Here is a 24147-nt window from a genome sequence, read left to right as displayed (position 1 = left end):
AGCCCCTGGCTCCTATGTGGTTTTATACTGAGAATGTCCTGTTGTTGTAAAAATATAAAAGTAAAAATGTATTGTGGTCTTTTACCTGCTAGGTCCTCACCACAGGTGCCCCAAGATACCTGCTAGATATCTTGGCGGAAACTCATCCCAGCCGCATACTTTCCTACACTCAAACCCTCACATAAAAGAACACACAACACAATAATCTTAGATCCAATTGGTAAAATATAATTGCCCACTTAAACATACAAAGCCTGGTACCATCCATCCCTTAGGAACATTGATAACAACCTGTAAATACACAGAGCAGAATCTTAACATCACCTGCCATGGCTTCTCCCCTCTCTCTGTCTCCTGTCTCTTCCTCTCTCTCCTCTTCCTTCAAACTTCTCTCCCGCCCATCCTTCCTTCTCCTCCAATGACAGGCCTCCTTCTATCCTGTACCTGCCCCTCACCTGTACTTTACAAATTCAATGGGGAAAAGGTTCTGGTGAAGTCACCTGATTCCTGAGTATGTTACTAGGCCGCTGTCCTTGGGGCAGTGGAATTAGCATCAAAGTACAGATAACTTCAGGGCAAACCACAACAACGTCCTTCTGCAGAGACTAGTCAACAAACATATTTTCTTTAAAATTTTTATTTCCTGGCACTGGTAAATGAAGAGTTGATTGCCAGACAGGTGACAGAGAGTCTAGGGAGATGGCACAGATGGTAATAACAGTTTCATCTAAGCAGGAAGACCTGGGTTCAGATACCAGCACCTACCTAAAAAGCTGGGTGTAGCCAATGGAGTATCTGTACCTTCACAGAGTAAGAGAATGTGTGCTAAGGCAAGAGGATTATTGCTACCTGCTAGCCTAGCTCCAGGTTCAGTGACTGACCCTGCCTCAAAGAAAAAAGGTAGAGTTCAATAGAGCAGGGCACCTGGCATCCTTCTCTGGCCTCTGTGAGTGTGCTAACAGGTACACACATATGGAGTGTGTGCATACACTCTACACCTACCCACACCTCCAACACACACAGAGCTGAGCAGTGTGCTTCCTCAGAAGAATAAATGACGCCACAAAGGCTGGTGCTCAGGTCGTCTTCATGTTTGACTGAAGAGGGAAGGAGGGAGCTGGGCTGTGTAGCAGAGGATGAGGAAGGGTTTCTGAAATGCCAGGCAGAGGCTGCCAACCTGAAGAATTGTTTCTTTTTTAAATTTTAAAAAAGATTTATTTATTTATTATATATAAGTATATTGTAGCTGTCTTCCAACACACCAGAAGTGGGTATCAGATCTCATTACAGACGGTTGTGAGCCACCATGTGGTTGCTGGAAGAGCAGTCAGTGCTCTTAACCACTCTCTCCAGCCATCTCTCCAGCCTTAGACTTGTTTCTTATCTGTGAGACTCTGAGAAGTGGCTCCTGAGAGAGAAGACGTAATCCTGGAGGTATTTTCTACTTTTATCAATGTGGTGATTCTTCATAGTGTTCCACACACTCACAGTTGCTGCATGCTAAGAAATAATGTCTTTTAAAATAGAAGCTTAAATATGGAAAGTGTGACCAAATTAATTGCTGCCTTTCTGTTGTACTTATAGGAGGTGTTTCTCTCCTGCTCTGAATTTCACTACATATTAGTGAGGCTAATTATGTTTTGCTTGGATTTATCTTTAGGGTTTTAGAATGTGAATAATGGGCACACTGTTGTTAAACTATATTAATATATCTGCTTTAAATTTACTAACTGAATTATACAGTGCATAAGAAATGAACTACCCCCTAAGTCTTTGTGGTTTTATTGGCTCAATGTTGTTTTAAAAAACGTTTATAAAGTGACAGTAATGATTTTAAAACTAATTAAAACATCCTTTCTAAGTATTGAAGACAATATAAAATTACCTTTTAAAATAATTACTGGTTATTGACATGGAAATAGAGGCAAGACTGTTAGAGGGACGGGCAGGACCAGTGAGAGGCTGGGAGAGGACAGGGAAAGCAATGGGTGTGTGGGGGGCAAATAAATGTAAGTGAACATGTGTGAAACCGTCAAAAGGAAAACTTTCCTTTGTACTTATCAATAAATGTACAAAACAAAAACAAAACCATTGGTGTTATTACTTTGACTTCCAGTCAGGATGAGAAATAAATTAGGAATAAAATAAGAAAAAAACCCAAGTTTTTTTGCGCGTTTGTACTGTTGAAGACAGGCTTGATACTGCTAACAAAGTTTGGTGTGGCACTACACACCTATAATCACCACACTTGAGAGGCTGAGGTAGGAGATCAAATGTTTGAGGCCAGCCTGGGCTTGCCTCAAAAAATTGTTACCGTTGCCTTAATTTTGGACATGAATTCTGTAGAAAGCAATATAAACAATTATAAACACGCATTCGGTGAGTATCTGACGGGTGCTAGTGATGTGCGGGACTCGGTTTCTAGAATATTGAACTGTGTCTACACATTTGCATTGCATGCATAAAAAGTTTGCGTGTAGCTCTGCATTCTTAACATGAGTTGGAAGTTATTCACACTGATCATCTCAACCCATTACTATTAATTCATAGATTCATAGCAAAAGCATTACAGAGAATTCATCTAACTTGAAGGCTGGTGGCCACTGAGGTGCTGGGCGTTGGATGGTAGTCATTTATCACCTGCCTGCAAGTACCCAGGAGGCTGAGGTTCCTCATGCTGGGTCGACTTCTCCAGTTTGTTGCTGTTAGCAGATCTTCTCTGAGTCTCCAGGCAGATCTTTACTGCCTGAGATTTTGGGGAGGGAGTTCATATTTTTGAATATTTTTCATGGAATTTCAAGTAATTTTCTTCTCAAACTTCTTTTAAAAACATCCATCCATCCATCCATCCATCCATCCATCCATCCATCCATCCATCCATTCATTTATTGTGTGTATGTGTGTGTATGTGTTGTGTGTGCACACCTACATGCACATGCACATGTGTGCTGTGTACATGCATATATTACTGTGCATTGTTGTGTGAAACTATTCTGTGGAGATGTGAACAAACTTTTACTTACCCAAGATGGGTAAATATTGACAGAGCAACATTAGGACACCACCAGAGTCCAACTGGGTGAAGCGATGAATTTGTACAGTGTTACTAACAGGAGTATGCTGAGGGTTACTTGCAGGAACTGCGATAATTCAAAAGCACCTGCAACACCAGAAGCCCACCCTAGCATGGGAGATGGCTTACAAAAGCTGGAACCTGGAGCTCATTTTATGACATGGTTATAAATGAAATGCTATATGCATTGCAACAGAAATGAACCTTGAAAACATCCTGGTACATGATATATAAATTGTGTCGCTATTCATAAAATATGTGTTTTTAAAAAAAAAAGAAAGTTGTTTGAGAGTAAGTGAGATGATGGCTCAGAAGTAAAGGTGAATGCTGCCTAGCCTGAAAGACCTGAGCTTGATCCCCAGGACCTCCATGGTGGGATGAAAGAATTCGTCTCACGTGTTGACCTCCACATGTATGTGTGTATAACTCTGTAAGTTCTAAAGACTCACGACATTCTGAGAGGAAGCTCATTAAGATCCAGGAAGTAAACAATGGGGACGCAGGAAAACCCAGAATCTGGCCAAATGTACTAGGCCTCTCTCCTACCTCCAAGCAGTAAGGACTGCAAAGAAGGCAGAGACCAGCTGTTTGAAGTCCCAGAGGCTGCCTATATAGAAGTTCGACCTAGAATCTTACCATGCTAAGAATTGTTGAAGGAGCAAGTTATGGTAGTGCACACCCGCAATCCCAGGACTCAGAAGCAGAGGCAAAGGGATAGCTGTGATTTCAAGGCCAGGTCGGCCCGGATAGAAGGTCTAGGCCATCTGGGGCTGCACAAGACCCTGCCTCAAAACAGAGCAATCATTGAAGGAACCTTCCTTAAAGGAGATTGGATTGGTTAGTCGTGGGGAGAGAGAGCAAGGCAGCTGTTTTTATAATATTTGAAGAGTTGTTCAAGTACACTTGATAGAGGTCCATATTTTGGTCTTATGTTCTGGCCTCACTACTGAGTACCTATGTTTTTTTTAATTCTACATTCCTTTAGTCTATAGTAATTGTGTTATAGTCTATAGTAACTTTAGTCTTTAGTAATTAGTCCTTTAGTCTATAGTAATTGTCCTTTAGTCCTATAGTCTTTAGTAATTAGTCCTTTAGTCTATAGTAATTGTCTATAGTAACTTTAGTCTTTAGTAATTAGTCCTTTAGTCTATAGTAATTGTCCTTTAGTCCTATAGTCTTTAGTAATTAGTCCTTTAGTCTATAGTAATTGTCCATATTTTGGTCTTATGTTCTGGCCTCACTACTGAGTACCTATTTTTTTTTAATTCTACATTCCTTTAGTCTATAGTAATTGTGCTCCAGAAGCATACCACGTAGTGCCTGTATTGATGAGATCTCGATTCTTGAGCAGATTGAGTAGCAGCATGGTAGCTTTTTGAGTTCTGCCATCAATGAATTGAAATTGTAATAGCTGTATTTATTATGCTCAGTTCTGAATGAGTTATTAATAAGCCTTTCCTTGGTCCCATGTTATCTCCACTTTACAGGCTAATTTGTTTTTAGTAGAATTTCCTTAAATCCTATTGGATGTTTTATTACTAGAATGTTTAAAGTGGATGATTGCTAGAATCTTCAGGGAAACTAAAGCCTTAATTACATCTAGTATTTTTATTATAGTTGATACTTTAGATGAGTTCAAAAGTAACTTATTTAAAGAAATGAATTGCCTACTATTGATTTATATATATATTTTTCACTCTCCTGGCACTTTTCTCACTGCTTATTAAGCCCTACCATATTGGAAGCAGGGGGTTCCTGAGTTTGCGACTTTTCCATGTGACTATTCACTAGTGAGTAAACGTTGATAAGTTTGTAGGCATAACATTTAGGTCTAGGTGCCAGTTTTCAGTGGCTATATTGACATTGAATTTTATCTGTGGAATTAAAAGATAGATAGATAGATAGATAGATAGATAGATAGATAGATAGATAGATAGAAAACAAGTACATGCCTGATTTGTAGGTACCAGCCCTGGAACTCTGTTTAATACCACATCTGGTGCTGCACATATTTGTGTTTATATGTGTGTGTGTGTGTGTGTGTGTGTGTGTGTGTGTGTGTGTGTAATGTATTGACTTATGCTTTTAGCTTTGAAATCTCTTCCTGTTGTTATAAAGGGATATTGATAGGCTACTGAGTTCTGTGAGTATCATTGAGAATGCTTTTTATTTTATTGATCACATTGATTTTCTTAAAAAATACATGTTTGCTAAGTCTTCAAAATGGAGCTCTCAAATAGCTCTGGTAGGAGTAGCAATTGAAAACTGCTAGTTTACTATGAGGTGATTTCAGGAAGATCTATAACTGAAATAGTATGGACATTCAATTAGTGCCTTTGATATTCAAGAGTAGGGAGCGGGTACACTACAGTCATTTTTGAAATTGTGTTTCAGAGTCAGTTACTAATTGGATTGTAGAGTACTGTATTAGAGCTTTAAATGGCACCACAATTCATTGCAGTGCTGACCAGGGGTAATATATGTGCAGGTAAAACGAAATCCATCTTCATGAAGAATGACTGGTTACAAAATGATTCAATCTGATTTTAAAATAAAGCAGTAAGTGAAACCAGTAAGGATTCAAAAAATACTTAGGGCCCCAGGAAAGAAGATTTAGTGCATTTAGCTTTCAAACAGCTTCTCCCTGTAGATGAATGCCTTTAAATTGATTCAAGTTATCAAGCCATTAGATTAATAAAGCAAGGGAAGATTTCTATTTTCTCTTTGGTAAGGACCCAGACTTCAGGGACAGAGAGCTCTCTTCCTTTCTTCTTAAGTGGTAAGCCTCTGTTTAAATCTTTGGTGCTCTTCCTAAATCAGTGGAAAACTCTGTTTTCTGAGCTGAGCCTGAACTCAGCATGAGTGCTCTTAAAGGTTTAAGATGATGGCTAGAAATAGTGACAGAGGCCTGCAATCCAGCATTTGGTGTGGTGGGCAGAGGCTGGAAGATACAGCGTTCAAGGCCAGCTTTGGCTACACAGCAGACGTGGCCAGTCTGGGCTACTTGAAGCCCTATTTTCTTTTTAAATTAACGTTTTGATTTGATATTGTGAAAAAGAAGACCACAAATTGGGAGATGTTCCCTTGTGATAAGGATATAAGTTTTACAAACTTCTTTAGAATTTTTTATTATTTTTTACTCAAAAAACTTGAAACATTATGATGGCTCAGTTTTTCTCGAATAGCTATATAGCCCAGGCTATTGGTATTAGAAAATATGAGAGATATCTTCAAGTTCACTGGAGAGTGAGACAAAACTTGTTAACCTTAGAGAGTGAACTGATTGATTGATTGATTCATTCATTCTTTATCTCTGCAAAAATTATTTTAATCTATCATGACGATCTGCAAATTCTAGCCTGAATATTGTGCAATGTAAACAATATTTTTAAATGTTGAAATAGTGATTTTTCTCAAATATTTAGATATCTGATGCGAATACTGAGCAGAGGTTTTCTCACTTTATCTGAACATTTCAATAACAGTATTGAGTGAAAATATGACAAAGTCTTTTCTGTTGAAAATATCCAAGATCTTTTCTTTCTTCCACATATTTTTCTGAAAATATAGTAAGATTGACTCTGGAGCAATAGTTTTTTGAGTATTTATTTATGGCTTAAGCACCTAGCTAGGGTATAAGACCAAATCCATTCCGCCCACTACTTAGTGACCACAGGTTGTAAACTTTGCATACAATCTTCTCCACAGATTGTATGCAAAGTTTACAGAGCTCTTTGCCTTGTGGGTTTATACAGAGAGTGTGGGGGTGGAAGGATGGGACCGATACCCCTTATCTCTGTTACTAATTCATATTAAGGGAAAGTTCCTGAAGTGCCTTACTTTCTGCAATTTTACTTTTGTTAGATTTCTTTTTGTCACTTATGGGAGCTCTGTCTTAGTCTCTTAGTTACTCTTTACTCAGAGGGCTGGTGTAGGAAGTGTCAACTTGCTAACTTGCTAAGTTCTGACTAGTTTGTGTAATTAGAATATACTCTGTTTTCCTTTCCCTTTTCCCTTTCAGCAAAGAGCAAACACTGATTACCTAGTGCATGCATTGTCCTAGTGCATGCAGGGTCAGGCGGGGAGCTGCGCTGAGTAATGTTGGCTGAGTATGATAAATTTAACAGTGGAGAAAGGTTCTAAAAGTTCCGACCAAGAACGGTACCAGACTCAGGTAGAGTGCTACCAACCCAGAGGAATGAGGAACTGATTTGAGTATGAGGCAGGAGGAATAGGGAGCTGGGAATTAAGTATTAAGCTGCAGATAGAATTTAATATTTAATTATTATTTTGATGCTTGTCAGTCGGTATGATAGGATTCTGCATTGCATGTTTCTTTCCCCCTCCTCCTTGTTGCCTGTCATGCAATGCTGAAACCATTGTATTTTATCTATCATCCAGGGTTTGTTTGTTTTTGGCACTGGTCTTGCACTTGCATATTATGTTGGGTAAGCAGTCTATCAGTGATCTAAGTCCCTAGCCTTTTCACTTTTATTTTGACCGAGGGTCTTACTAAATTACTTGGAATGACTGCCTCAGACTTGCCATCCTCTTGCATCAGCCTCTTGTGTAGCTGGGTAGCTGGGGTTATAGACATATGCTACCATGTACTTCTAAAAAAGAATCAGACTAGCAAATACTGTTCAGATCTTTGCCTTTTCATTAACTCATTTACATATCTTTGGTAGAACTGAATTATTGTTCCAGTTGTAGGCTGTACAATTGGCAGGCTCTAAGTGTTGATTTAGTACAAGGAAAACAACAAGGTCATCACACCTCACTGATTAACTCTGCCTGCAAATGATGTGTAGGAGGCCGTCTTTCCTCTGCGGTGTTACATCTGCCTTGCTTCCACTGGCTGGAGTCCTAGATGGGCGCTAGGGAGGTATTGATGGGTGTAGTTTGACAGCATTGCACTTAGTGAAATACTAAATCCCACAATAATAGGCTTATTGTTTTTATACTTCCAAATATAAATGAATTTTCCAGAATCTTTTCTGCTATTAGGTTGAAATACATGTTTGAATAATACTATATTTGATAGTGGATATTAATGGCAGATAGAATTATATTATAGTCTGTATATCCTCTGGAATCTATCTCACCATATTGTAGTATTTTTGTAATTATTTTTGAGTTGTAGTTTAATAAATATAGCATATTATCCACAATTTACAACCACATTTGCATAAATCTCTCCTTTTTCTTGTACTGAGTATGTGTAAATGTTATAAGTAAGATTTGAGGTGAACTTTTATGTCATTTTAATGGGCTTATGTATATATTGGATAGCTGAATTGCAACTTTTAATTTCAGCTCGGAATAAAGAATTTGAAATACTAAAATGAATCAGGATGTGTCAGGACAGTGATGTGTCAGGACAGAATTAAATGCTGCTCATTTTATTTGAGTGATCATATTGTTTTATGGTAAAAAACAGACTATTTTACTCTAAGTGACAATTATTTTGTAGTGAAGAAATATCTTAAAATTATAGGTCATTTTTCTATTTTATATGCATTTTTGTCAGCTTAAAATAATTGCTGATTTGGACTTTCCCCGGGAAAAGAGGTGACGATTACATTATTAGCTTTGTAAGAAACCGTTTTTAGGTCATTAATCAGATATATTGCTTAGAAGCAGTAGAATATTATAAAGTTTAAATCCTATAATATAAGCTCAGGCAAGAGATAAATAATTGTAAAGTGCTGGGTGCGGTTGTGCAAGTCTAGTGTTCCCATGCTTGGGAACATTGGGAATTTGAGGCTAGCCTGCGCTATATGTCAACAAAGAAACAGACAGACAGACATTCTGAATACTAAATTCCAAACTAAGTCAGAACAAAAGGCTCCAGAGAGGTAAGTTAATTGTAGAAAAAAGTAAAATCTATGTATCTGGAGGTATTCATCATGCTAATGCTAGGGCAATATGTAAACTTCCCAGTGTTTCCTGTAAAAGAGTCGCAAACGGTTCCCATGTGTACCCTGGCGTTCACTCTCCCCTGATAGTTCTAGCTGGCGGGCCATTGGAACTAGCGCTAAACTATCTCAGTGGCTCCACACTGTTCCCCAAGTACTCTCTGACCCGCTGTCCCTGAGAGCCGTTCCAACACGGCACCCTATCAGGCCACCCCACCCTCACTCACAGCTCTCTTGGTGGGTTGCCACCACATTAGGCATGCACATCTCAATCCCGTGGCAGGCCTGGTGCATCCTGACACCATACACTCTCTCAAACTCAATTAAGTTGCCACATGAAAGAACACACCACACAATATCCTCTGATCCAATTGATAAGATATAATTTGCCCATTCAGACAACACAAAATCCTGTACACACCCATCCCTTAAGAATAGTCATGGGGTTGGGGATTTAGCTCAGTGGTAGAGCGCTTGCCTAGCAAGCACAAGGCCCTGGGTTTGGTCCCCAGCTCCGAAAAAAAGAAAAGAAAAGAAAAAAAAAAGAATAGTCATGGGGTTGGGGATTTAGCTCAGTGGTAGAGTGCTTGCCTAGGAAGCACAAGGCCCTGGGTTCGGTCCCCAGCTCCGAAAAAAGAACCAAAAAAAAAAAAAAAAAAAAGAATAGTCATAACAACCTGTTACTATGCACAGAGAAGAATCTTTACATTTGCTGCTACGTTCTCCTCGATCTGACTTCCTCTCCCCCTCTCTAAAACTTGTCTCCTGCCCATCCTTCCTTCTCGCCCAATGACAGGCCTCGTTCTATCCTGTACCTGCCTTCACCTGCATAATGACATCAACCTACACTTTTCTACAAAACACCGCTCAGATGTCAGGCCCTGTTCTGTTCCTGTTCTGTTCCAAACAGGTATATAACTCATAAACTTCTGGAAATGGGAAAGCTAACTGAACTGGTTCTATCTGGGTTTGCTGTAGCTAAACCTCTAAGAACTGGATTCCCATTCTTGTTATTCTTAATACCTTCTGAAGTTACTGTCTTCCTCTAGCAATAGCTTCTTAAAGCCAGAAGTAATAATGGTTTCATAGTACTGATGTCTGTGCCATATGGTGTTAGGGGCACGTTTCATATTTGGACTCCTTGGGTCTTCACACGGATCTCATACAAGTGTTCATATTTTATAGACAGTTGCCTAACTAATATTACACAACTAGTGATGGAGGGAGGTAAGTTATCAACCAGAACCACTGCTTTAACTCTCTATTCTGTGTTACCTTGTTTGAGATTAAAGAGTTAAAAAATTTTTTTGTTATTAATGGGTTTTTGTTTAACTCTTGAGGATTAAATCTGGAGTTTCACACATTCCAGATGAGCTCTCTTCCACTAAGGTGTATCTCCCTGCCACCTCTCTAACTGTATTTTGAGGCAGTCTCATTAAATTACTCAAGCTGGGCTTTAATTCACTCTGTAGCTCAGACAGGCCTTGGCCTTTAAGTCCTCTTAGTGGGATCATGGGCCGAGCCACCAGATCCTTCCCTGTCTTCAGTGCTGCAAACTTTGTTTCAATAATGTTGTAAAGGTTACACAAGCTGTGACTGTTAACAAGAAAGCTTGCTCAGTAATTTAAAAATATTTCCACTAGAGGTCAGCCTACCACCTGGGAATATAAACATTGTTGCTTTCTCTTCTTCAAAGTGAAATGTTTATTTATGCAGTGTGCTATGGAAGAAGCTAATGTAGCTGAATACATTTTGAATTATAAACATAGTCAAAGAGTCATTTCTCATGTGTGGTGCTGGGGCTCAAACTTGAAGCTTTACAAATGCTAGACAATCACTCTGCCGCTGAGCTGTACCCTGACACCTCAGACTCATCTTTACAGAAGCGAAAGCATGCATAACTATTATAAGATCCAATATTGGCTCAATAGATTATATTTGCAGAATTCAATCAAGATACCCTGGTGGAATGACGTCTGGGGTAGAAAGACTACTTATTGACCTTGATCTTTGTTTTCTATAAATTACTCACATTAAATATTAAACCAGTTTTTCATTACTATTATTTCAAATTCTCTTTCTTGACTCATTTAATTCAGTCAAGGCTGTAGGACATTCCCAGAGGGTAATGAAGCAGTGAAATTATTTGGTGCTCACTAAAAGATACTCTGATAATTTTAGAGCAATGTGAATATACGATTTTTTTCTTAAAAATTAAATATAGAGAATTTTATTTATCAGCACCCATGTTTAAAAAAATAACATGGTGTTGGATTAAGAAGTTATTAGTCTTTTTCTTTTTTCTTTTCCTTTTTTTTGGAGCTGGGGACCGAACCCAGGGCCTTGCGCTTCCTAGGCAAGCGCTCTACCACTGAGCTAAATCCCCAACCCCCTAGTCTTTTTCTTGAAGCAACATTTTGGCTTACCACTGTGCTTATGAAAGCAGTGTTTTATTGTGGCGGCATTACACATAGTCATTTGTAAGGTCTAGTTGGTATAGGGTAATTACCCACTTGTGCAGGATGTAAGTAACGGTTCTGGCTACTGTAGGTTAAATAAAGCCTTTTAGTCAGTCTTCAAACTAACTGAAACAATCTCACTTGACTCCAGATTTGTCACACTGAAAATGAATGACATCATACAGAAGAGGCTAGAGCAAGGATGGGGGTTACACACAGGGTGGATTGGCACAGGCTGTAGTACTGGATGGGCAGAGAGTGAAAGCCAAGGCATCTTGAGTGGACAGAGATCTGCAGAGCAGACAGGATAGCAGAATAACAGACAGACAGGTTGCCTCTAAGACCAAGAAGTCTCCGGAGGCAGCAGAGAACACATGAAGAGGAAGGCAAGAGCGAGTGATTTCTCAGCAGACTTACCCTGCTGTGTAACTACTGTATGCCCACTGCCATGGCAGGAGCTTTAGTGCACCCCCTTTCTCCTTGCAGCAACCATATGGTAGGCAAATTCCCCTCTACAGACAAGGGGGCTGAGGCTCAAAGAGTTTCAAGAACTTGCTAAACTGAGATTTGAACCCAGGGCTTGTGACCCAGCTATGAAACTCTGTCTCCTTGTCCCCTTCTTCTTTTGCTCCCATTTCCCCCTCCTGTTTGCAGTAAAGATAGCTGTAGGCTTCAATCCAGTGTGAAATTAACCTCACAGGTAAACCTCAATTACACCAAAAGCAGAGGGTTATAACTTCTGCAGGGAGGCAGATTGGGATATTTTTGTTAAAAATTGGAAGTTTCTCACCATGAGGACCTGTGTGCTCTGATTAGATGGATGGCGATGGACCTGTTGCCTGCACTTCTCTCTACTTTGTTGTTTCCCCGTCTTCTGAATTCCTCTAATTATCTTACTAGGTGTTCCGTCTGTTGGCTTCGTTTTTCATAAATGACACTCTTGGAGGTGCCTCTCAAGGACTTTGCAGAGTCTTAATAGGCAGCGCAGTGGGCTAGCCAGCGCAGTGGGCCAGCCAACAGGGCAGTGGAGGGATCACGGGTTGGGCTGTGTGGACTTTTGTCGCTTTACTTTTACACCTGCAGGCAGCAGTGCTTCTGAGACCTTTCCGTCTTTTAAAGATAGCTTTGATCCTAGATCTCTTTCTGCTTGGCATATGTTTTTGAAGAGGTGAGGACAGAATGTCAGCTTTCTTCTCCCAAAGGCACTGGTCGCTGAATTTCCCCTGTAATCCAGGACTTTCATCATTCCCTCCATGTTGATGGATACACTAGTCCTGGTGAATAGCATTGATCTTTTGTTTTTTGACCCAAGTGACTGCTTAATGGTAAAAGGTCCATCAACTGAGAATGCTTTAATCAGACCTTCCTTTTTCTGTGTGGTCGAGTGAAGGTCTATCTTCAGTCAACTGCAAAAAAGTCTTCCCCTAGGTTTTTTCCCCCACATTTTTTCTCCTGAAGTTGCTTACATCCGGGTTACACCAGGGCAAGCCAACGGAAAGCTCTTTTCTTTAAGTGGATTTTACTCTCTTGGGCAAAACTTTGATTTGTTTTGACAAAATAGTACAAAATTCTTAACCTTGAAATATAAGGTAGCACCAGGTCCCTAAGTGCAGAACTACTCTGCAGAAAAGGCCCAGATGAAGCCTCAAGGCCAGAATACTTGGTTTCTTCTGGAAGGAGTTGGGAATGAAATTACTTATATCTATTTTTAATCTTCAAGTGTCCAAACACCTTTTTTCTTTTCTTTTTTTATTTCTTTGCTATTTTACAGAGAAGGAAGCACTTAGACATGTAAGTACAACTGATCTTCCACCAGCCACCTTTCTCCTCAACAAGTCTTCTAGTTCTTTTCATGTTCTTCCATTCTGCAGCTAAGGTCACATTACAAACATAAATATAATCACACACCCATTACCCAGAGCTGATTTGCCATTTTACATTGCTCTTACAGAAGAGCTGCACATCTTTAGCTTACGAGCCCTAAAGATCTGGTCCTTCTGTCTTACTGACAATGGTATACTCTGTAGTGCCTCTTCATAGGCCATGTGGGAACTCTGACTTCCTCAGGTCCACACTCCTTTCTAAATGTTCTTTCTTTTCTGAAGAGGACTTACTACTGTCCTTTGCATCACTGCATGGATAGGTTTTTTTTAAGTCCAAGTGTAATCACATCTTCAATTAGCAGGTTCATTGAGTTTTTCTTATGTGCTTTTATTTTACTTTTTCCTTTTATTGAAAATAGCCTTTTTTCTCACACCTTTGTTTCAACAGTAGCATTTAGTTTTACCTTAGGACCCTGGGCTACCTAGTCTCAAGTGGCCCTAGGTCAAGTCAGACGTTGGTTGGTTACTCTATGAGCTTTGTGCATATCTTGTAGGTAGGATAGCGTTGCTATCACAGGGTTTGTAGGTATGTTGGTGTTTATATTTTCCTCTGTTAGCATGCACAGCACCTTTTGGTACCAAAGATGCCAGCTCACTGGGGTGAAGGCTCTATGTAGCCCCAGGCGGCCTTCTCCATGTTCAGTGATTTATGTACTCGTTCTCTTCAGCAGTGGAACCTTGCTTCAGCTGGTGGAGAGCAACCAGTACTCTTGGTAACATTCTGGGTTGTTTGGGATCCCTTTGACCAACAACCTTCTTAGATGTAACCCAATCCTTGTACTGGAAGACTCATTTGGTGACAAGAGATGTCTAGTTGGGATTCTGTCTACCTCGTTATTCGATGATTTCATTTAGATCCCCTTCATATATATATATATGTATATATATATACATACATATATATATATATTGTAAACCTTCTGTATACGATTTTCATACTACTCCTCAACTAACCTTTAGTTTTAGCTTCCCCTATATTCCCTCCCCTGTCTTCTTCTTTCCTCCCTGTTTGGTCCTCCTGTTCCAGTCACCCCCTCATCTTCCCATAACTATCTTATTTCCATTTCCTAGGGAGCTCTGTCTGACACCTTCCCCTCCCTCTGGTCCCTTATCCTATACGTAAGCTCTATGGTTCTCTGCACTGTAGCCTGGTTATCATTGACTTAACAGCTAATATCCACAGATAAGTGAATACATACCATATTTGTCTTTTAGGTTTGGTTACCTCACTCAGGATGATTTTTTTCTAGTTCCATCTATTTACCTGTGAATTTCATGATTTATTTTTTAAATGGCTGATTGGTATTTCATTGTGTAAATGTAACACATTTTACAAATCCCTTCATCTGTTAAGGGACATCTAGGTTGTTTCCAGTATGTCTATTATGAATAGAGTAGCAGTGAACACAGTTGATCAAGTATCTCTGTGGTAGGATAGAGCTTTCCTTGTATATATGCCCAAGAGTGATATAGCTGAATTCTGTTGTTGTTTGTTGCTTTGTTTTTTTTCAAGACAGGATTTCTTTGTGTATCCCTAGCTGTCCTGGAACTAGCTCTGTAGACCAGGCTGGCCTTGAACTCACCAAGATCCCCCTGTCTCTGCCTCCCAAGGTATGTCACTACAACCTGGTGGTATAGCTGGGTCTTGAGGTAGATCAGTTTCCACCTTCCTGAGGAACTCCCACATGGATCTATTTACATAATGGCTATGCAAGTTTGCAGTCCCACCAGCAATGGATGAGTGTTTCCTTTATTCCACATCCTTGACAGCATGATTTGTCATTTGTTTTATTGATCTTAGCCATTTCGATGGATGTAAGATGAAATCTCAAAGTAGTATTGATTTACATTTCATTGATGACTAAGGATGTTGAACATTTTTTTAAGTGTTATTTCTTAGCCATCTGAGTTTCTCTTTTGAGAATTCTGTTTAGATCTGTACCCTATTTTTTATTTGAGTTCTTTTCTTTTTTCTTTTTTTTCGGAGCTGGGGACCGAACCCAGGGCCTTGCGCTTGCTAGGCAAGCGCTCTACCACTGAGCTAAATCCCCAACCCCCGAGTTGTTTTCTTGATAGTTAATTTTTGAGTTCTTTATATATTTTGAGTATTAATCCTCTATCACATGTGTAGTCAGTAAAGATTTTTTTTACTCATTCTGTAGGCTGTTGCTTTGTCTGAACAATGATGTTCTTTGGTGTACAAAAGATTTTCAGTTTCGTGAGGTCCTTATTAGTGATTGACTAGTGCCTATACTGGTGGATTCCTGACAGGATACCTTTTCCTGTGCCAGTGACTTCAAGGATACAGTCATTTTCTCTTTTATCAGGCTTAATGTATCTGCTTTTTACATCCTGCTCTTCCCTTCTGGTCCCCCCTCCCAGAGTCCATCCTCCTGTTCTTCTCTTCTGAGAGAATGGAGGCTTCCCCCCAAATATTCCCCCACCAAGGCACATCAAGTCTCTGCAGGGCTAGGTGTTTTCTTCCACCGAGGCCAGAGAAGACAGCCAAGTTAGGGGAATGGATTCCACACAAGGCAACAGCTTTAAGGACAGCCCCTGCTCTAACTGTTTAGGACCCATATGAAGACTGAGCTGCACATGTGCTACATATATGTTGGGGACAGGGGCTAGGTTCAGCTAGTGTATGATACCTGGTTGGTGGTTCCATTTCCGAGAGTTCTCAAAGGGTCAGGCTAATTGACTCTGTTGGTGTTCCTGAGGAGTTTCTATCCCCTTCACGGCCCTTAATCCTTCCCCTATGTCTTCCATAAGAGTCCCCAGACTCCATCCACTGTTTGGCTGTGGGTCTCTGCATTTGTCTGAGTCAGCTGCTGGGTAGAGTCTCAAAGGACAGCTCTGCTAGGCTCCTCTCTGCAAGCCTAACAGAGTATTATTAGTGATGTCAGCTACTGGTGCTTGCCCATGGGATGGTTGTTGGTTGGCTATCCCTCAGTCTCTGCTTCGTTCTTTCTCCCTGCATTTCTTGTAGGCAGGATAGATTTTGGGTCAAAAGTTTTGTGGGTGGGTTGGCATCCCTGTTGCTCCACTGGGGTTCCTGACTGGCTACAGCAGGTGGCTTCTTCAGGTCCTATATCCCCACTGTTGTGAATCTCAGCTAAGGTCACCTCCATTGATTCTTGGAAGCCTCTCCTATCCCAGGTCTCTGGCATGCCCTCCAGATGCACCCACCCCACCAGCTGCAGATTTCCATTCATTCTCATGGCCATCTGGCCATCTCCCCTATCTCTCCCCACACCTGACCCTGCTTCCTCCATTCCCCTCTCCATTCTGTCTCCTACACAGTTCCCTCACTCCATCTACCTCCCACAACTATTTTATTCCCCATTCTGAGTGAGATTCAAACATCTTTGCTAGGGTCTTCCTTCTCGTTTATCTTCTTTGGTCTGTGGAGTATAGCATGGGTATCCTGTATTTTATGGCTAATGTCCACTTGTAAGTGAGTACATACCTTGCATGTCCTTTCGGGTTTCCTTACTAAGGATGATATTTTCAAGTTCCATACATTTGCCTGCAAAATTCATAATGTCTTTGTTTTTAATCACTGAATGGTATTCCACTGGGTAGATGCACCACATTTTCTCCATCTATTCTTCAGCTGAGGGACATCTAGGTTGTTCCTAGTTTCTGACTTTGAGATTCCATCTTTTGATTGTTTGTTTGTTTTTGTTTTTACTTTTTCCCATCTTTATTAACTTGAGTATTTCTCATTTACATTTCTAGTGTTATTCCCTTTCCCGGTTTCCGGGCAAACATCCCCCTCCCCCCTCCCCTTCTTTATGGGTGTTCCCCTCCCCATCCTCCCCCCCTTGCCGCCCTCCCCCCCAACAATCACGTTCACTGGGGGTTCAGTCTTAGCAGGACCCAGGGCTGCCCCTTCCACTGGTGCTCTTACTAGGCTATTCATTGCTACCTATGGGGTCAGAGTCCAGGGTCAGTCCATGTATAGTCTTTAGGTAGTGGCTTAGTCCCTGGAAGTTCTGGTTGGTTGGCATTGTTGTTCATATGGGGTCTCGAGCCCCTTCAAGCTCTTCCAGTTCTTTCTCTGATTCCTTCAAGAGATTCCATTTATACTGGTCAGAATGGATAAGATAAAAAACTCAAGTGATAGCACATGCTGGTGAGGATGTGGAGCAATGGGAACACTCCTCCATTGTTAGTGGGAGTGCAAACTTGTACAACCACTTTGGAAATCAACTTGGCATTTTCTCAGAAAACTTGGAATAGTTCTACCTCAGGACTCAGCTATAGCACTCCTGGGCACATACCCAAAAGATGTCCCATCATGCCACAGGGATACTTGTTCACATGTCTATAGCAGTTTTATTCATAATAACCAGTTTATCTGGTTTTATGCTTAGGTCTGTAGTCCATTTTGGAGTTGACTTTTGTGCAAGAATGATCTATATAAATATGGATTTGCTTGATTGTTCTACATGGAGCCACCTGATTTGGCCAGTACCATTTGTCCCATATGCTTTTATTGACAGCAAGTTCAACATTTATCTTTTGAGGACTCTTACTCTGTGTGCTGTGTAAGAATCTGGAGATGCCAAGAAGGGTTAAGTTTGTGTGCTGTGTGGAGAGTGAACTGGAAACATGGTAGATTCAATTGATGTGCTGGGGAAGGTGGTTACTTAACTTAGGGTTTCCGTTGCTGTGAAGAAACACTATAATCCCAGCAACTCTTATGAAGGGAAACATTTAACTGGACCTGGCTTGTGGTTTCAGTTTTAGTTCATTAATCTCATGTCAGGAAGCATGATGACATGCAACCAGACGTGGTGCTGGAGAAGGAACTAAGAGTTTTATAAATTGATCTGAAGGCAGCCGGAAAAGAACTGAGACACACTTCCTCTAACACTGCCTTACCTACTCCAACAAGGCCATCCCTTCTAATAGTCATTTTCCCAAGGTATAATCCAAGGAGTTACATTCTTCTAGTTCCTTTTCCTTATGACCAGTTGGGCTGGTTTAAACTCAAACTTAGTGAGAACTTCATGTCATTTGTGTCTATGCCCTGAATCACTTATCTGGCCCATGTCAGGTTTATCTGAGCAGGATTCTCTAGCTTTGAATCCCAAGAACATTCTCAGAAGGTTAATTGGTGGTGGACCCCAAGAATGAACGTAGTTATTACTGGGTTGGATACCCAGGAAAAGTCTGTGACATTCAGAGGCAGGGTCCTTTTTCATTTTGTAGTCCATCATTCAAGGTGGGAAAGTCATTTAAATGACTCTTTGCAAAATAAAGAAAATGATTTTCAGGAAGACTTTCCTCTCCTGGAACCAAGAAGAGCAGCTCAGGGATTTCCATCCAAATCATCTCATCTCCATTTCTTGAGTATTGTAATCTCTGCTTAAACTACCACCTTGTATTCACTGTCCTAATACTCTTGTGATCATTTGCTTATAAGGGCATTTGTATCTGCCATCACTATGTAAGATCTCAGAATATAGGGATTAATCTTGACAGTTGTGTCTTCAGTGCATCTCAGAGGGCCTTGTGCAGAGTTCGCATGCCAGGTGTATTTGATAATGAGCAGGTTCCAGACTAGATAATCTAAGATTTCAGAAGATACTCAGAAAAGTAAAGATAGGTCTGTCATAGTCCCTGTTATGAAACTAATACAAAATCAGCAGGTAGAATGAACATGCATTTCATTCTGTTTCAAAGAAAAAAAAACTAATCCTCAAAACTAGGAAGTAGTTCAGTTCAAACTATGGACTAGTTCATTAGGAATCTATCAAATGTAGATTAAATCCATGGAGGAGGCTAGGAGCTGATGCTTCTTTAGATTGTAAACTGCAACTTTTTTACTAAAACCAAGTGAGAAGACTCTCATCCTGTGAGGTATGAGTTGAGGTAGGACTCAGGGAAAACTGGAAAAGCCTCAACAGTCAGTGTGGTGTCTCAGTAGTGAGAGAGGTGAGAGGCAGTGTTTTTGTTATACTTCTCTTCTAACTTACATAAAAGAGGAAGAAAGAAGAAGACATGACAATGAGCATTGCACAGTTTGACCAGACTCAGATGAACAGAAATGAAAGAATAAGAAACTAACATGCTCATGTTGGGCAACCTATTATTCTAAGCAAGAAGATGACATATGCTTCAGACTAAGAGTCCTGGACTGAAAGTGACATACACCTGTAATCTCAGCAACTCAGGAGATAGAGGCAGGATGACCAGCAGCAGTTCAAGGTCATTCTTGGCTACATAACAAGTTTGAGGCCATTTTAGGATAAATTTCTCTCTCTCTCTCTCTCTCTCTCTCTCTCTTACACACACACACACACACACACACACACACACACACACACACACACACACCAAAGCAAGAAAAGAAAAGGAAAAACCCATTAAAAAAACCAAAATTCTGGGAACATAGCATAGTTGGTAGTGCTTGCCTAGCATGCACAAAGCCAGGGGTTTGATCTCTAGCACTTCCTAAAACCAGGCATGATGGTGCATGCCTGTAATATTAACTCTAAAGAGGCAGTGTTCAAAGTCCACTTCAGTATGTAAGGACTTGGAGGTCACCATGAACTAGAGACTCTGCTGTACAGAAACCAAACTAAACCAAAAGCAAAATAATACCAACCAATAAAAAATACACTCAAACAAAACAAACCACACAACCACAATACCAATGATAAAACAATAAAGATAGATTACAAATTATTTTAGAATACATTTCAGAAAAAAGTCACTTTTTTTCTGAAATTGAAAATAAGCATAAGATTTTAATAAATAAATTAATTAGAAAATGAATTAATTAAAAACCAGAATGAAGCATTAAATACAGAGGGGGATTGTAGTGAAGGGTAAAGGAGGGAATGTGGGGAGGGACAACTAAGGCCCATTTGAAAAACTACACAGTAACCTATCACTGTAGAAGCTTCCTCAAATATATACATCTATGAAAGGAATTTAAATGAGTCACCTAATAATAGGGGAGACTATGCCCCAACTATGCATCTTATACTACCGAGTAAAACCTCCTGTACCAGGAATGGGTTCAGTCTTGTTGACCTCTTGGCCAAAGGGGTCCCATGGAAATGCCACAACAGCAAGGGTATTTCCAAGGCTATTGGTTACTTCCCACAACCTAATGGTAAGGTCTTATTTCTGAAGACAACACTTACATTCAACACAGGGCAGCTCAGTTGTTGCCTAACCAGAAGCTTCACCCTTTCTGACTAGTGTTTGTGGTATTGGAGGGTACATAAAAGGCACTGGAGAGGGCTGGAGAGATGGCTCAGCGGTTAAGAGCACCGACTGCTCTTCCAGAGGTCATGAGTTCAATTCCCAGCAACCACATGGTGGCTCACAACCATCTGTAATGGAATCTTCTTCTGGTGTGTCTGAAGACAGCTACAGTGTACTCATATATGTAAAGAAAATAAATATTTTTAAAAAAAGGCACTGGAGAAGAAAGAAAGGCAATTATCAATATCTTCTAGCTATAAACCGTGTGACCTACAACAGTGACATGTCTATAAGGTATACCGGTACAACAGTGGCACAAATGTAATGGGAGTGATCGAACACTTTCTGATTGTCTTTAGGCCTTCTTCATGAGGTGGAACCCACACCTGACATTACTAAAGTGCCAAGAGCCTGAGACTAGATAGGTCATGGGCCTAGGGGAAAACCCAATACTATTATTATTCTGCTTAAGGAGCATAGCAATAGAATGACTTCTAATAACATTGTTATTTATACATATAGATCAGAGCCTCACTTAGTCATCAGAGAAGCTTCTTGAAGGAGATGGGAACCAACACAGAGGCCCATAATTGGACAATGTGCAGAGAATGGAACATTTGTCTTTAAAAAATAGATTTATTTATTTTATATGAGTACACTGTAGCCACCTTTAGACATACCAGAAGAGGGCATGGAATCCTATTACAGATGGTTGTGAGCCATGTGGTTTCTGGGAATTGAGCTCAGGACCTCTGGAAGAGCAATCAGTATCCTTAACCGCTGAACTATCTCTCCAGCCTCCAGGAACATGCAGTCTTAAGTGGAATGTCTTTATCAAAGTTCTCCCCTCAAGGCTCAGGGATCTATGCTGAAGAGACTGTAAGATTGTAAGAGCCATATGTGATGGATGACTACTCCAAGTAAACAGTGTCTTCCAGACACAAAAGGTCTGATGTATATATGAACTCACAGAGACTGTGACAGCATATAGAGGTTCAAGCCAGATGGTGTCCCAGTAATGAGAGGGGGAGTAGACATGGGCCACTAACCCAACAAATAGTTATCTGCAATTGATACCTACTGGCAAAGGAGAAAGTCAGTTTTCTCCAATGGAGTCTTCCTTGGTATATTAGCCACAACTCAGGGCAGGCCTTATACCCAGGAGGACCAACCCAAAATAAACTCAATGCTATTTTTGTAGACTTTCTTTCTCTCTCTGTTGGAGAGGGGGATTGGAGTATTTTCTAATCTTTGTATTTCTTTGCTTATTCATTTTGATTTATGTTTTTTGTGTGTAATTTGTTTTTTAAAAATTTTATTTATTTTTTGAGCATAAAGTTGGATGGGTAGGGAGATTGGAAAGAACTGGGAAAACTGAAAACACATGATCAAAATAAATTGTATGAGAAACTTTGAAAAAAAAAAACCAACAGAACTGAAATCAAGAACAGCCAAGTGCTGAGAATCATGGGATGTGAGGGTTCAGATCTGTTGGAAGCCACATGCCATGTGTCACAGAGGAAGGTAGTCCATCTGCAGTAGTGAGATCCAAATCAGCATAGCAGTGCAGACATCAGAGCTCTAAGTGCTTCTGCTTGATGATCTTCAAGTTGAACCTCTCATTGCCCCCAAGGCCCAGCTGCCCTTTTTGTATTTCCAAATAAAATCCTTAACATGAGTTTAAGTTAGGTTTCTGCCACAGGTGTAACTAAGAGTTCTACTTATGTGTAATAGAACATATATAGTAGATCAAAGATATATAACATAAAGATAAACACAGGCAGAGAAAATCCAAGGTAAGTGCTTCGAAACCCATACCTGACACCACTAGAGCGACCAAGAACAAAGAATAGAGCAAATGAACAGCAAGGTTTCAGACACACTGGAGGAAAAACTCTTCAGAAGGTGAAGAAATAGTGTCCAGGGCAAAAGGACATAGTGTTTTAGAAAAACTGCATTTTGAAGTAAACTGTGAGATTCAAGAATCATGTAGGTGTGCAGGCAGAAAAATCAAGGAAAATCAGACTGGTTTTGTACATCATTTTGACAAAGCCAGGAGTCAATGAGTCAATGAAGTAGTGTCTCTGGTGCTGCTCTCTCATTCTCTCCATCTCCATTTCCCTCCCTCCCTCCCTCCCTCCCTCCCTCCCTCCCTCCCTCCCTCCCTCCCTCCCTCCCTCCCCTTCCCTATCTGTCTCTCCCTCTCCCCCTCCCTCTCTTATATGTGTGTGTGTATAGGTGGGGTGTATGGGCAAGGAGATGCCTCATAGATTTGACATCAATGTATTTGATAGTCCATCTATTGTTTAGCACAAAAGTAGCCAGCATTGTTCCCAAGCATTCAAAGACTGACCCCTGAGAAAACCACCTTCATGAATACAATGCACAGTCTAAGGGATAAGAAGAGACTTGGGAATGGAGAAGCAGAAGTGTGGAAGGAATGTCAGGGCACCTGGAATCGGTTTAGATGTTGACTAACTCAAGGAAAACTACCCTTCAGTGAAAGCAGAAAAATGTAAAAACTCTAAACTTAACAATGAGGAAAAGGTTTATACAACTGGATAAAAAGTTGGGGGGAAGAAGAACAGGTTAAGATTTGGCTATAGTGAAGTCTTCATTTATGGTAACAGAGTCAGTAGATAGAGCCCAATGATGATGAATTTGCTTGTGTGGAAATCCTGGCCTGGCCACAGACGAGGCTGTGCATCCTTTGAGGCTTGTGTAATTACAGACTCTGAACCTCGTAGAGTTGTTTGGAGGATTAGATGCAGAAATGTATGTGACGTGCTTAGAACTGCGCTTGCAGCAATCAGTCAATAACAGATTATTGCATAGTATTTTCATTTTGAGAATAAAGCACTGGTTAATAGTTTTGAAGTATTGGGACAGAGAAGACCTTTGTAAGTGTAACACTAAACCCAGTAAGGAAGAAATAGAGGGAGAGATTAATAATTTGATTTTATAAAAATGAAAAGCTTTTACATGGTAAAATCGCCATGATAAAATCAATGAGCAAGGAGTCTAGAGGGGAAGAACAGTTGCAATGTATTTGACAGAGTAGCAATTGGTGTCATGAATACTGAGGGATCACTGATAAGTTGACAAAAGGATGAGCAAAAATCAATGGGAACAGATGTTTAACAGAAAATGAAAAGTTGAAAAAGTAGTCTCACTTATAATGAAGGAGATAGAAATTTAAGAAGGGTAAAGTTAAGGAGGTGCTATTTTTCATTCTTCACATTGATAAGTATGAACTGCTTGGGTATATGTCTAATGGTGCTATGAGAGACACTTGTGTCCATTCTCTTCTCTGTTTAAAGATGGAGTTATGGATTAAACCTAGGTCTCATGCATGCTACTCTACTGCTAGTGATGCTCTACTGCTGGTCTGTAGCCGGAGCACTCTTCCTTTGTATTTTGAGGCAGGGTATCACTAAGTTGTCCAGGCTGGCTTTGAATTCACTCTACTTCAGACTCCCAAGGGGATGGTATTCCATGCCTGCACCACCAGCAATGGCTTCCTATCCTTTGTTGAGGGCAATTTTGCATTTGCCTAAATTGTGAGCACTTATTATTTTCTTCTATTT

The 24147-nt window shown here is 40.3% G+C and overlaps 1 protein-coding gene across 7 annotated transcripts in view; it reads left to right on the top strand.

Moving 5' to 3' along the window:
* Stk33 (serine/threonine kinase 33) overlaps positions 1–24147 on the top strand; it is a 179627-nt gene that overhangs the window by 4613 nt on the left and 150867 nt on the right.

The sequence above is a fragment of the Rattus norvegicus genome, chromosome 1 (genome assembly GCF_021556685.1).
Source record: "Rattus norvegicus strain SHRSP/BbbUtx chromosome 1, alternate assembly SHRSP_T2T, whole genome shotgun sequence".
Classification (NCBI taxonomy): Eukaryota; Metazoa; Chordata; class Mammalia; order Rodentia; family Muridae; genus Rattus; species Rattus norvegicus.
The sequence above is the reverse complement of the archived record's forward strand: the minus strand, read 5'-3'. Positions and strand labels throughout refer to the sequence as shown.